This window comes from Cebidichthys violaceus, unplaced genomic scaffold, assembly GCF_023349555.1.
Source record: "Cebidichthys violaceus isolate CVI_PGR_0920_01 unplaced genomic scaffold, fCebVio1.0.p SCAF_32, whole genome shotgun sequence".
NCBI lineage: Eukaryota > Metazoa > Chordata > Actinopteri > Perciformes > Stichaeidae > Cebidichthys > Cebidichthys violaceus.
In genome coordinates, this window is record NW_027176506.1 from 1,495,362 (window position 1) to 1,509,126 (window position 13,765).

At 45.8% G+C, this 13,765-nt stretch overlaps 11 non-coding genes across 11 annotated transcripts; 4 read left to right on the plus strand and 7 right to left on the minus strand.

Annotated features, from left to right (window-relative positions):
• Positions 1-220: 220 nt before the first annotated feature.
• trnav-cac (transfer RNA valine (anticodon CAC)) lies at positions 221-293 on the minus strand. Its single transcript has one exon. It is a non-coding gene; the product is annotated as a tRNA-Val (tRNA).
• Positions 294-534: 241 nt separating this feature from the next.
• Positions 535-606, plus strand: trnad-guc (transfer RNA aspartic acid (anticodon GUC)). The gene has a single exon. It is a non-coding gene; the product is annotated as a tRNA-Asp (tRNA).
• Positions 607-1,485: 879 nt separating this feature from the next.
• Positions 1,486-1,558, minus strand: trnav-aac (transfer RNA valine (anticodon AAC)). The gene has a single exon. It is a non-coding gene; the product is annotated as a tRNA-Val (tRNA).
• Positions 1,559-2,750: 1,192 nt separating this feature from the next.
• Positions 2,751-2,823, minus strand: trnav-aac (transfer RNA valine (anticodon AAC)). The gene has a single exon. It is a non-coding gene; the product is annotated as a tRNA-Val (tRNA).
• A 241-nt stretch (positions 2,824-3,064) lies between these two features.
• Positions 3,065-3,136, plus strand: trnad-guc (transfer RNA aspartic acid (anticodon GUC)). The gene has a single exon. It is a non-coding gene; the product is annotated as a tRNA-Asp (tRNA).
• A 2,146-nt stretch (positions 3,137-5,282) lies between these two features.
• trnav-cac (transfer RNA valine (anticodon CAC)) lies at positions 5,283-5,355 on the minus strand. The gene has a single exon. It is a non-coding gene; the product is annotated as a tRNA-Val (tRNA).
• Positions 5,356-6,547: 1,192 nt separating this feature from the next.
• On the minus strand, positions 6,548-6,620 carry trnav-aac (transfer RNA valine (anticodon AAC)). Its single transcript has one exon. It is a non-coding gene; the product is annotated as a tRNA-Val (tRNA).
• Positions 6,621-8,127: 1,507 nt separating this feature from the next.
• Positions 8,128-8,199, plus strand: trnad-guc (transfer RNA aspartic acid (anticodon GUC)). The gene has a single exon. It is a non-coding gene; the product is annotated as a tRNA-Asp (tRNA).
• An 879-nt stretch (positions 8,200-9,078) lies between these two features.
• Positions 9,079-9,151, minus strand: trnav-aac (transfer RNA valine (anticodon AAC)). Its single transcript has one exon. It is a non-coding gene; the product is annotated as a tRNA-Val (tRNA).
• Positions 9,152-11,608: 2,457 nt separating this feature from the next.
• trnav-aac (transfer RNA valine (anticodon AAC)) lies at positions 11,609-11,681 on the minus strand. The gene has a single exon. It is a non-coding gene; the product is annotated as a tRNA-Val (tRNA).
• Positions 11,682-13,188: 1,507 nt separating this feature from the next.
• Positions 13,189-13,260, plus strand: trnad-guc (transfer RNA aspartic acid (anticodon GUC)). Its single transcript has one exon. It is a non-coding gene; the product is annotated as a tRNA-Asp (tRNA).
• Positions 13,261-13,765: the final 505 nt, after the last annotated feature.

Here is a 13,765-nt window from a genome sequence, read left to right on the forward strand (position 1 = left end):
GAGTGAGTGACTGCCCAAAATGACCGAGTTCAAGTATCTCTGAGAGAAAACATTATTCACATAGTGCTTCTTCTCATCCAGTTTGCTGGGAACACAACTCAAAAGACTTTGATTGTGTGGAGGAAGAGCTAACACTGGGGGAGTTGTACTTATTATCCAATTTACTGACAATTCCTCTAAGTAGAGTTTTATTGTGTGGAGTAAGCAGGAATAAGAAGAGTGTTTCCGCCCTGTTTCGAACAGGGGACCTTTTGCATGTGAGGCAAACGCGATAACCACTACACTACGGAAACTGCTGAAAATGACTTTTACGCATGTGCCCAAGATCATGCTACATTCACACTTGATTGCAAAAATTTCAGATGCCAGACAACATGATTTCTGAATGGATTCAGTCACAGCTGCTGTGCCATTGAGTGACAGTTGTTGTCGACTAAACTCAAAGCCTCCCTTGTATAGCTCTAAGAATTCCCTTTAAAGGCCGGAACAGCGCCACCTGTTTTTTTTTCCTAGCCAAAAGTGGTACTGGAGCAGTCCTCGTTAGTATAGTGGACAGTATCTCCGCTTGTCACGCGGAAGACCAGGGTTCGATTCCCTGACGGGGAGTTTTCTACCAGGTGCAAGTAAGACAACAGCCATTTAACACAGATTGTGGTGACATATCAAGCGTGTTCCTCCTGTCAGAGACCACTTCACATTGACGATATGATCAACAACCACAGCATGCATGAAAGTTTTTCACTGCTCATCAGAATGGAAAATTCATCACTACCAACATGCTGATATCTCAAATCATTTGTCCATGAAATGTGATATTCTTACCACACATTGGTTTAGGGGGGAAGCCATGGAGAAGGACTTCTGGTTGGTCTCAAGGAAGTTCTGGCCAACAATAAGACTACTCAGGAGCAGCACACAAGGTCCAGTTTTCAGTCAAGTGTGAAGCGGTTGGAATGAGAGTCGGCACCTACAAGGGAGGAGAACTGCTGTCCCTGACTCGGGGTATTGTCAGATGGTGGAACGAGCCCTGTGAGGAACTCCGGATCCCGACCAACTCAACTCGAGGTGCAGCTGAGGGACCTCAGAATTGCTTCTCTGCTCTTTGCAGATGATGTTGATCTGTTGGCTTCATCAGGCCGTGACCTTCAGCACACACTGGGGCAGTTTGCAGTCGAGTGTGAAGCAATCACTATTACAGATAGCACCTACAAGTACGAAGTCGTGGTTCACAACCAGAGAGTGGAGGATTGCTCACCCCTAGATGGGAGTGAGTGACTGCCCAAAATGACCGAGTTCAAGTATCTCTGAGAGAAAACATTATTCACATAGTGCTTCTTCTCATCCAGTTTGCTGGGAACATAACTCAAAAGATTTTGATTGTGTGGAGGAAGAGCTAACACTGGGGGAGTTGTACTTATTATCCAATTTACTCACAATTTCTCTAAGTAGAGTTTTATTGTGTGGAGTAAGCAGAAATAAGAAGAGTGTTTCCGCCCTGTTTTGAACAGGGGACCTTTTGCGTGTTAGGCAAACGTGATAACCACTACACTACGGAAACTGCTGAAAATGACTTTTACGCATGTGCCCAAGATCATGCTACATTCACACTTGATTGCAAACATTTCAGATGCCAGACAACATGATTTCTGAATGGATTCAGTCACAGCTGCTGTGCCATTGAGTGACAGTTGTTGTCGACTAAACTCAAAGCCTCCCTTGTATAACTCTAAGAATTCCCTTTAAAGGCCGGAACAGCGCCACCTGTTTTTTTTTCCTAGCCAAAAGTGGTACTGGAGCAGTCCTCGTTAGTATAGTGGACAGTATCTCTGCTTGTCACGGGAAAGACCAGGGTTCGATTCCCTGACGGGGAGTTTTCTACCAGGTGCAAGTAAGACAACAGCCATTTAACACAGATTGTGGTGACATATCAAGCGTGTTCCTCCTGTCAGAGACCACTTCACATTGACGATATGATCAACAACCACAGCATGCATGAAAGTTTTTCACTGCTCATCAGAATGGAAAATTCATCACTACCAACATGCTGATATCTCAAATCATTTGTCCATGAAATGTGATATTCTTACCACACATTGGTTTAGGGGGGAAGCCATGGAGAAGGACTTCTGGTTGGTCTCAAGGAAGTTCTGGCCAACAATGAGACTACTCAGGAGCAGCACACAAGGTCCAGTTTTCAGTCAAGTGTGAAGCGGTTGGAATGAGAGTCGGCACCTACAAGGGAGGAGAACTGCTGTCCCTGACTCGGGGTATTGTCAGATGGTGGAACGAGCCCTGTGAGGAACTCCGGATCCCGACCAACTCAACTCGAGGTGCAGCTGAGAGACCTCAGAATTGCTTCTCTGCTCTTTGCAGATGATGTTGATCTGTTGGCTTCATCAGGCCGTGACCTTCAGCACACACTGGGGCAGTTTGCAGTCGAGTGTGAAGCAATCACTATTACAGATAGCACCTACAAGTACGAAGCCGTGGTTCACAACCAGAGAGTGGAGGATTGCTCACCCCTAGATGGGAGTGAGTGACTGCCCAAAAAGACCGAGTTCAAGTATCTCTGAGAGAAAACATTATTCACATAGTGCTTCTTCTCATCCAGTTTGCTGGGAACACAACTCAAAAGATTTTGATTGTGTGGAGGAAGAGCTAACACTGGGGGAGTTGTACTTATTATCCAATTTACTGACAATTCTTCTAAGTAGAGTTTTATTGTGTGGAGTAAGCAGAAATAAGAAGAGTGTTTCCGCCCTGTTTTGAACAGGGGACCTTTTGCGTGTTAGGCAAACGTGATAACCACTACACTACGGAAACTGCTGAAAATGACTTTTACGCATGTGCCCAAGATCATGCTACATTCACACTTGATTGCAAACATTTCAGATGCCAGACAACATGATTTCTGAATGGATTCAGTCACAGCTGCTGTGCCATTGAGTGACAGTTGTTGTCGACTAAACTCAAAGCCTCCCTTGTATAGCTCTAAGAATTCCCTTTAAAGGCCGGAACAGCGCCACCTTTTTTTTTTTCCCAGCCAAAAGTGGTACTGGAGCAGTCCTCGTTAGTATAGTGGACAGTATCTCCGCTTGTCACGCGGAAGACCTGGGTTCGATTCCCTGACGGGGAGTTTTCTACCAGCTGCAAGTAAGACAACAGCCATTTAACACAGATTGTGGTGACATATCAAGCGTGTTCCTCCTGTCAGAGACCACTTCACATTGACGATATGATCAACAACCACAGCATGCATGAAAGTTTTTCACTGCTCATCAGAATGGAAAATTCATCACTACCAACATGCTGATATCTCAAATCATTTGTCCATGAAATGTGATATTCTTACCACACATTGGTTTAGGGGGGAAGCCATGGAGAAGGACTTCTGGTTGGTCTCAAGGAAGTTCTGGCCAACAATGAGACTACTCAGGAGCAGCACACAAGGTCCAGTTTTCAGTCAAGTGTGAAGCGGTTGGAATGAGAGTCGGCACCTACAAGGGAGGAGAACTGCTGTCCCTGACTCGGGGTATTGTCAGATGGTGGAACGAGCCCTGTGAGGAACTCCGGATCCCTGACCAACTCAACTCGAGGTGCAGCTGAGGGACCTCAGAATTGCCTCTCTGCTCTTTGCAGATGATGTTGATCTGTTGGCTTCATCAGGCCGTGACCTTCAGCACACACTGGGGCAGTTTGCAGTCGAGTGTGAAGCAATCATTATTACAGATAGCACCTACAAGTACGAAGCCGTGGTTCACAACCAGAGAGTGGAGGATTGCTCACCCCTAGATGGGAGTGAGTGACTGCCCAAAATGACCGAGTTCAAGTATCTCTGAGAGAAAACATTATTCACATAGTGCTTCTTTTCATCCAGTTTGCTGGGAACACAACTCAAAAGACTTTGATTGTGTGGAGGAAGAGCTAACACTGGGGGAGTTGTACTTATTATCCAATTTACTGACAATTCTTCTAAGGAGAGTTTTATTGTGTGGAGTAAGCAGGAATAAAGAAGAGTGTTTCCGCCCAGTTTCGAACGGGGGACCTTTTTTATGTGAGGCAAACATGATAACCACTACACTACGGAAACTGCTGAAAATGACTTTTACGCATGTGCCCAAGATCATGCTACATTCACACTTGATTGCAAACATTTCAGATGCCAGACAACATGATTTCTGAATGGATTCAGTCACAGCTGCTGTGCCATTGAGTGACAGTTGTTGTCGACTAAACTCAAAGCCTCCCTTGTATAGGTCTAAGAATTCCCTTTAAAGGCCGGAACAGCGCCACCTGTTTTTTTTTCCTAGCCAAAAGTGGTACTGGAGCAGTCCTCGTTAGTATAGTGGACAGTATCTCCGCTTGTCACGCGGAAGACCAGGGTTCGATTTCCTGACGGGGAGTTTTCTACCAGGTGCAAGTAAGACAACAGCCATTTAACACAGATTGTGGTGACATATCAAGCGTGTTCCTCCTGTCAGAGACCACTTCACATTGACGATATGATCAACAACCACAGCATGCATGAAAGTTTTTCACTGCTCATCAGAATGGAAAATTCATCACTACCAACATGCTGATATCTCAAATCATTTGTCCATGAAATGTGATATTCTTACCACACATTGGTTTAGGGGGGAAGCCATGGAGAAGGACTTCTGGTTGGTCTCAAGGAAGTTCTGGCCAACAATGAGACTACTCAGGAGCAGCACACAAGGTCCAGTTTTCAGTCAAGTGTGAAGCGGTTGGAATGAGAGTCGGCACCTACAAGGGAGGAGAACTGCTGTCCCTGACTCGGGGTATTGTCAGATGGTGGAACGAGCCCTGTGAGGAACTCCGGATCCCGACCAACTCAACTCGAGGTGCAGCTGAGGGACCTCAGAATTGCTTCTCTGCTCTTTGCAGATGATGTTGATCTGTTGGCTTCATCAGGCCGTGACCTTCAGCACACACTGGGGCAGTTTGCAGTCGAGTGTGAAGCAATCACTATTACAGATAGCACCTACAAGTACGAAGCCGTGGTTCACAACCAGAGAGTGGAGGATTGCTCACCCCTAGATGGGAGTGAGTGACTGCCCAAAATGACTGAGTTCAAGTATCTCTGAGAGAAAACATTATTCACATAGTGCTTCTTCTCATCCAGTTTGCTGGGAACACAACTCAAAAGATTTTGATTGTGTGGAGGAAGAGCTAACACTGGGGGAGTTGTACTTATTATCCAATTTACTGACAATTCCTCTAAGTAGAGTTTTATTGTGTGGAGTAAGCAGAAATAAGAAGAGTGTTTCCGTCCTGTTTTGAACAGGGGACCTTTTGCATGTGAGGCAAACGTGATAACCACTACACTACGGAAACTGCTGAAAATGACTTTTACGCATGTGCCCAAGATCATGCTACATTCACACTTGATTGCAAACATTTCAGATGCCAGACAACATGATTTCTGAATGGATTCAGTCACAGCTGCTGTGCCATTGAGTGACAGTTGTTGTCGACTAAACTCAAAGCCTCCCTTTTATAACTCTAAGAATTCCCTTTAAAGGCCGGAACAGCGCCACCTGTTTTTTTTTCCTAGCCAAAAGTGGTACTGGAGCAGTCCTCGTTAGTATAGTGGACAGTATCTCCGCTTGTCACGGGAAAGACCAGGGTTCGATTCCCTGACGGGGAGTTTTCTACCAGGTGCAAGTAAGACAACAGCCATTTAACACAGATTGTGGTGACATATCAAGCGTGTTCCTCCTGTCAGAGACCACTTCACATTGACGATATGATCAACAACCACAGCATGCATGAAAGTTTTTCACTGCTCATCAGAATGGAAAATTCATCACTACCAACATGCTGATATCTCAAATCATTTGTCCATGAAATGTGATATTCTTACCACACATTGGTTTAGGGGGGAAGCCATGGAGAAGGACTTCTGGTTGGTCTCATGGAAGTTCTGGCCAACAATGAGACTACTCAGGAGCAGCACACAAGGTCCAGTTTTCAGTCAAGTGTGAAGCGGTTGGAATGAGAGTCGGCACCTACAAGGGAGGAGAACTGCTGTCCCTGACTCGGGGTATTGTCAGATGGTGGAACGAGCCCTGTGAGGAACTCCGGATCCCGACCAACTCAACTCGAGGTGCAGCTGAGAGACCTCAGAATTGCTTCTCTGCTCTTTGCAGATGATGTTGATCTGTTGGCTTCATCAGGCCGTGACCTTCAGCACACACTGGGGCAGTTTGCAGTCGAGTGTGAAGCAATCACTATTACAGATAGCACCTACAAGTACGAAGCCGTGGTTCACAACCAGAGAGTGGAGGATTGCTCACCCCTAGATGGGAGTGAGTGACTGCCCAAAAAGACCGAGTTCAAGTATCTCTGAGAGAAAACATTATTCACATAGTGCTTCTTCTCATCCAGTTTGCTGGGAACACAACTCAAAAGATTTTGATTGTGTGGAGGAAGAGCTAACACTGGGGGAGTTGTACTTATTATCCAATTTACTGACAATTCTTCTAAGTAGAGTTTTATTGTGTGGAGTAAGCAGAAATAAGAAGAGTGTTTCCACCCTGTTTTGAACAGGGGACCTTTTGCGTGTTAGGCAAACGTGATAACCACTACACTACGGAAACTGCTGAAAATGACTTTTACGCATGTGCCCAAGATCATGCTACATTCACACTTGATTGCAAACATTTCAGATGCCAGACAACATGATTTCTGAATGGATTCAGTCACAGCTGCTGTGCCATTGAGTGACAGTTGTTGTCGACTAAACTCAAAGCCTCCCTTGTATAGCTCTAAGAATTCCCTTTAAAGGCCGGAACAGCGCCACCTTTTTTTTTTCCCAGCCAAAAGTGGTACTGGAGCAGTCCTCGTTAGTATAGTGGACAGTATCTCCGCTTGTCACGGGAAAGACCAGGGTTCGATTCCCTGACGGGGAGTTTTCTACCCGCTGCAAGTAAGACAACAGCCATTTAACACAGATTGTGGTGACATATCAAGCGTGTTCCTCCTGTCAGAGACCACTTCACATTGACGATATGATCAACAACCACAGCATGCATGAAAGTTTTTCACTGCTCATCAGAATGGAAAATTCATCACTACCAACATGCTGATATCTCAAATCATTTGTCCATGAAATGTGATATTCTTACCACACATTGGTTTAGGGGGGAAGCCATGGAGAAGGACTTCTGGTTGGTCTCAAGGAAGTTCTGGCCAACAATGAGACTACTCAGGAGCAGCACACAAGGTCCAGTTTTCAGTCAAGTGTGAAGCGGTTGGAATGAGAGTCGGCACCTACAAGGGAGGAGAACTGCTGTCCCTGACTCGGGGTATTGTCAGATGGTGGAACGAGCCCTGTGAGGAACTCCGGATCCCTGACCAACTCAACTCGAGGTGCAGCTGAGGGACCTCAGAATTGCTTCTCTGCTCTTTGCAGATGATGTTGATCTGTTGGCTTCATCAGGCCGTGACCTTCAGCACACACTGGGGCAGTTTGCAGTCGAGTGTGAAGCAATCATTATTACAGATAGCACCTACAAGTACGAAGCCGTGGTTCACAACCAGAGAGTGGAGGATTGCTCACCCCTAGATGGGAGTGAGTGACTGCCCAAAATGACCGAGTTCAAGTATCTCTGAGAGAAAACATTATTCACATAGTGCTTCTTTTCATCCAGTTTGCTGGGAACACAACTCAAAAGACTTTGATTGTGTGGAGGAAGAGCTAACACTGGGGGAGTTGTACTTATTATCCAATTTACTGACAATTCTTCTAAGGAGAGTTTTATTGTGTGGAGTAAGCAGGAATAAAGAAGAGTGTTTCCGCCCAGTTTCGAACGGGGGACCTTTTTTATGTGAGGCAAACATGATAACCACTACACTACGGAAACTGCTGAAAATGACTTTTACGCATGTGCCCAAGATCATGCTACATTCACACTTGATTGCAAACATTTCAGATGCCAGACAACATGATTTCTGAATGGATTCAGTCACAGCTGCTGTGCCATTGAGTGACAGTTGTTGTCGACTAAACTCAAAGCCTCCCTTGTATAGGTCTAAGAATTCCCTTTAAAGGCCGGAACAGCGCCACCTGTTTTTTTTTCCTAGCCAAAAGTGGTACTGGAGCAGTCCTCGTTAGTATAGTGGACAGTATCTCCGCTTGTCACGCGGAAGACCAGGGTTCGATTCCCTGACGGGGAGTTTTCTACCAGGTGCAAGTAAGACAACAGCCATTTAACACAGATTGTGGTGACATATCAAGCGTGTTCCTCCTGTCAGAGACCACTTCACATTGACGATATGATCAACAACCACAGCATGCATGAAAGTTTTTCACTGCTCATCAGAATGGAAAATTCATCACTACCAACATGCTGATATCTCAAATCATTTGTCCATGAAATGTGATATTCTTACCACACATTGGTTTAGGGGGGAAGCCATGGAGAAGGACTTCTGGTTGGTCTCAAGGAAGTTCTGGCCAACAATGAGACTACTCAGGAGCAGCACACAAGGTCCAGTTTTCAGTCAAGTGTGAAGCGGTTGGAATGAGAGTCGGCACCTACAAGTGAGGAGAACTGCTGTCCCTGACTCGGGGTATTGTCAGATGGTGGAACGAGCCCTGTGAGGAACTCCGGATCCCGACCAACTCAACTCGAGGTGCAGCTGAGGGACCTCAGAATTGCTTCTCTGCTCTTTGCAGATGATGTTGATCTGTTGGCTTCATCAGGCCGTGACCTTCAGCACACACTGGGGCAGTTTGCAGTCGAGTGTGAAGCAATCACTATTACAGATAGCACCTACAAGTACGAAGCCGTGGTTCACAACCAGAGAGTGGAGGATTGCTCACCCCTAGATGGGAGTGAGTGACTGCCCAAAATGACTGAGTTCAAGTATCTCTGAGAGAAAACATTATTCACATAGTGCTTCTTCTCATCCAGTTTGCTGGGAACACAACTCAAAAGATTTTGATTGTGTGGAGGAAGAGCTAACACTGGGGGAGTTGTACTTATTATCCAATTTACTGACAATTCCTCTAAGTAGAGTTTTATTGTGTGGAGTAAGCAGGAATAAGAAGAGTGTTTCCTCCCTGTTTTGAACAGGGGACCTTTTGCATGTTAGGCAAACGTGATAACCACTACACTACGGAAACTGCTGAAAATGACTTTTACGCATGTGCCCAAGATCATGCTACATTCACACTTGATTGCAAACATTTCAGATGCCAGACAACATGATTTCTGAATGGATTCAGTCACAGCTGCTGTGCCATTGAGTGACAGTTGTTGTCGACTAAACTCAAAGCCTCCCTTGTATAGCTCTAAGAATTCCCTTTAAAGGCCGGAACAGCGCCACCTGTTTTTTTTTCCAGGCCAAAAGTGGTACTGGAGCAGTCCTCGTTAGTATAGTGGACAGTATCTCCGCTTGTCACGGGGAAGACCAGGGTTCGATTCCCTGACGGGGAGTTTTCTACCAGCTGCAAGTAAGACAACAGCCATTTAACACAGATTGTGGTGACATATCAAGCGTGTTCCTCCTGTCAGAGACCGCTTCACGTTGACGATATGATCAACAACCACAGCATGCATGAAAGTTTTTCACTGCTCATCAGAATGGAAAATTCATCACTACCAACATGCTGATATCTCAAATCATTTGTCCATGAAATGTGATATTCTTACCACACATTGGTTTAGGGGGGAAGCCATGGAGAAGGACTTCTGGTTGGTCTCAAGGAAGTTCTGGCAAACAATAAGACTACTCAGGAGCAGCACACAAGGTCCAGTTTTCAGTCAAGTGTGAAGCGGTTGGAATGAGAGTCGGCACCTACAAGGGAGGAGAACTGCTGTCCCTGACTCGGGGTATTGTCAGATGGTGGAACGAGCCCTGTGAGGAACTCCGGATCCCGACCAACTCAACTCGAGGTGCAGCTGAGGGACCTCAGAATTGCTTCTCTGCTCTTTGCAGATGATGTTGATCTGTTGGCTTCATCAGGCCGTGACCTTCAGCACACACTGGGGCAGTTTGCAGTCGAGTGTGAAGCAATCACTATTACAGATAGCACCTACAAGCACGAAGCCGTGGTTCACAACCAGAGAGTGGAGGATTGCTCACCCCTAGATGGGAGTGAGTGACTGCCCAAAATGACCGAGTTCAAGTATCTCTGAGAGAAAACATTATTCACATAGTGCTTCTTTTCATCCAGTTTGCTGGGAACACAACTCAAAAGACTTTGATTGTGTGGAGGACGAGCTAACACTGGGGGAGTTGTACTTATTATCCAATTTACTGACAATTCCTCTAAGTAGAGTTTTATTGTGTGGAGTAAGCAGGAATAAGAAGAGTGCTTTTGCCCAGTTTCGAACGGGAGACCTTTTTTATGTGAGGCAAACGTGATAACCACTACACTACGGAAACTGCTGAAAATGACTTTTACGCATGTGCCCAAGATCATGCTACATTCACACTTGATTGCAAAAATTTCAGATGCCAGACAACATGATTTCTGAATGGATTCAGTCACAGCTGCTGTGCCATTGAGTGACAGTTGTTGTCGACTAAACTCAAAGCCTCCCTTGTATAGCTCTAAGAATTCCCTTTAAAGGCCGGAACAGCGCCACCTGTTTTTTTTTCCTAGCCAAAAGTGGTACTGGAGCAGTCCTCGTTAGTATAGTGGACAGTATCTCCGCTTGTCACGGGGAAGACCAGGGTTCGATTCCCTGACGGGGAGTTTTCTACCAGCTGCAAGTAAGACAACAGCCATTTAACACAGATTGTGGTGACATATCAAGCGTGTTCCTCCTGTCAGAGACCGCTTCACGTTGACGATATGATCAACAACCACAGCATGCATGAAAGTTTTTCACTGCTCATCAGAATGGAAAATTCATCACTACCAACATGCTGATATCTCAAATCATTTGTCCATGAAATGTGATATTCTTACCACACATTGGTTTAGGGGGGAAGCCATGGAGAAGGACTTCTGGTTGGTCTCAAGGAAGTTCTGGCAAACAATAAGACTACTCAGGAGCAGCACACAAGGTCCAGTTTTCAGTCAAGTGTGAAGCGGTTGGAATGAGAGTCGGCACCTACAAGGGAGGAGAACTGCTGTCCCTGACTCGGGGTATTGTCAGATGGTGGAACGAGCCCTGTGAGGAACTCCGGATCCCGACCAACTCAACTCGAGGTGCAGCTGAGGGACCTCAGAATTGCTTCTCTGCTCTTTGCAGATGATGTTGATCTGTTGGCTTCATCAGGCCGTGACCTTCAGCACACACTGGGGCAGTTTGCAGTCGAGTGTGAAGCAATCACTATTACAGATAGCACCTACAAGTACGAAGCCGTGGTTCACAACCAGAGAGTGGAGGATTGCTCACCCCTAGATGGGAGAGAGTGACTGCCCAAAAAGACCGAGTTCAAGTATCTCTGAGAGAAAACATTATTCACATAGTGCTTCTTCTCATCCAGTTTGCTGGGAACACAACTCAAAAGATTTTGATTGTGTGGAGGAAGAGCTAACACTGGGGGAGTTGTACTTATTATCCAATTTACTGACAATTCTTCTAAGTAGAGTTTTATTGTGTGGAGTAAGCAGAAATAAGAAGAGTGTTTCCACCCTGTTTTGAACAGGGGACCTTTTGCGTGTTAGGCAAACGTGATAACCACTACACTACGGAAACTGCTGAAAATGACTTTTACGCATGTGCCCAAGATCATGCTACATTCACACTTGATTGCAAACATTTCAGATGCCAGACAACATGATTTCTGAATGGATTCAGTCACAGCTGCTGTGCCATTGAGTGACAGTTGTTGTCGACTAAACTCAAAGCCTCCCTTGTATAGCTCTAAGAATTCCCTTTAAAGGCCGGAACAGCGCCACCTTTTTTTTTTCCCAGCCAAAAGTGGTACTGGAGCAGTCCTCGTTAGTATAGTGGACAGTATCTCCGCTTGTCACGGGAAAGACCAGGGTTCGATTCCCTGACGGGGAGTTTTCTACCCGCTGCAAGTAAGACAACAGCCATTTAACACAGATTGTGGTGACATATCAAGCGTGTTCCTCCTGTCAGAGACCACTTCACATTGACGATATGATCAACAACCACAGCATGCATGAAAGTTTTTCACTGCTCATCAGAATGGAAAATTCATCACTACCAACATGCTGATATCTCAAATCATTTGTCCATGAAATGTGATATTCTTACCACACATTGGTTTAGGGGGGAAGCCATGGAGAAGGACTTCTGGTTGGTCTCAAGGAAGTTCTGGCCAACAATGAGACTACTCAGGAGCAGCACACAAGGTCCAGTTTTCAGTCAAGTGTGAAGCGGTTGGAATGAGAGTCGGCACCTACAAGGGAGGAGAACTGCTGTCCCTGACTCGGGGTATTGTCAGATGGTGGAACGAGCCCTGTGAGGAACTCCGGATCCCTGACCAACTCAACTCGAGGTGCAGCTGAGGGACCTCAGAATTGCTTCTCTGCTCTTTGCAGATGATGTTGATCTGTTGGCTTCATCAGGCCGTGACCTTCAGCACACACTGGGGCAGTTTGCAGTCGAGTGTGAAGCAATCATTATTACAGATAGCACCTACAAGTACGAAGCCGTGGTTCACAACCAGAGAGTGGAGGATTGCTCACCCCTAGATGGGAGTGAGTGACTGCCCAAAATGACCGAGTTCAAGTATCTCTGAGAGAAAACATTATTCACATAGTGCTTCTTTTCATCCAGTTTGCTGGGAACACAACTCAAAAGACTTTGATTGTGTGGAGGAAGAGCTAACACTGGGGGAGTTGTACTTATTATCCAATTTACTGACAATTCTTCTAAGGAGAGTTTTATTGTGTGGAGTAAGCAGGAATAAAGAAGAGTGTTTCCGCCCAGTTTCGAACGGGGGACCTTTTTTATGTGAGGCAAACATGATAACCACTACACTACGGAAACTGCTGAAAATGACTTTTACGCATGTGCCCAAGATCATGCTACATTCACACTTGATTGCAAACATTTCAGATGCCAGACAACATGATTTCTGAATGGATTCAGTCACAGCTGCTGTGCCATTGAGTGACAGTTGTTGTCGACTAAACTCAAAGCCTCCCTTGTATAGGTCTAAGAATTCCCTTTAAAGGCCGGAACAGCGCCACCTGTTTTTTTTTCCTAGCCAAAAGTGGTACTGGAGCAGTCCTCGTTAGTATAGTGGACAGTATCTCCGCTTGTCACGCGGAAGACCAGGGTTCGATTCCCTGACGGGGAGTTTTCTACCAGGTGCAAGTAAGACAACAGCCATTTAACACAGATTGTGGTGACATATCAAGCGTGTTCCTCCTGTCAGAGACCACTTCACATTGACGATATGATCAACAACCACAGCATGCATGAAAGTTTTTCACTGCTCATCAGAATGGAAAATTCATCACTACCAACATGCTGATATCTCAAATCATTTGTCCATGAAATGTGATATTCTTACCACACATTGGTTTAGGGGGGAAGCCATGGAGAAGGACTTCTGGTTGGTCTCAAGGAAGTTCTGGCCAACAATGAGACTACTCAGGAGCAGCACACAAGGTCCAGTTTTCAGTCAAGTGTGAAGCGGTTGGAATGAGAGTCGGCACCTACAAGTGAGGAGAACTGCTGTCCCTGACTCGGGGTATTGTCAGATGGTGGAACGAGCCCTGTGAGGAACTCCGGATCCCGACCAACTCAACTCGAGGTGCAGCTGAGGGACCTCAGAATTGCTTCTCTGCTCTTTGCAGATG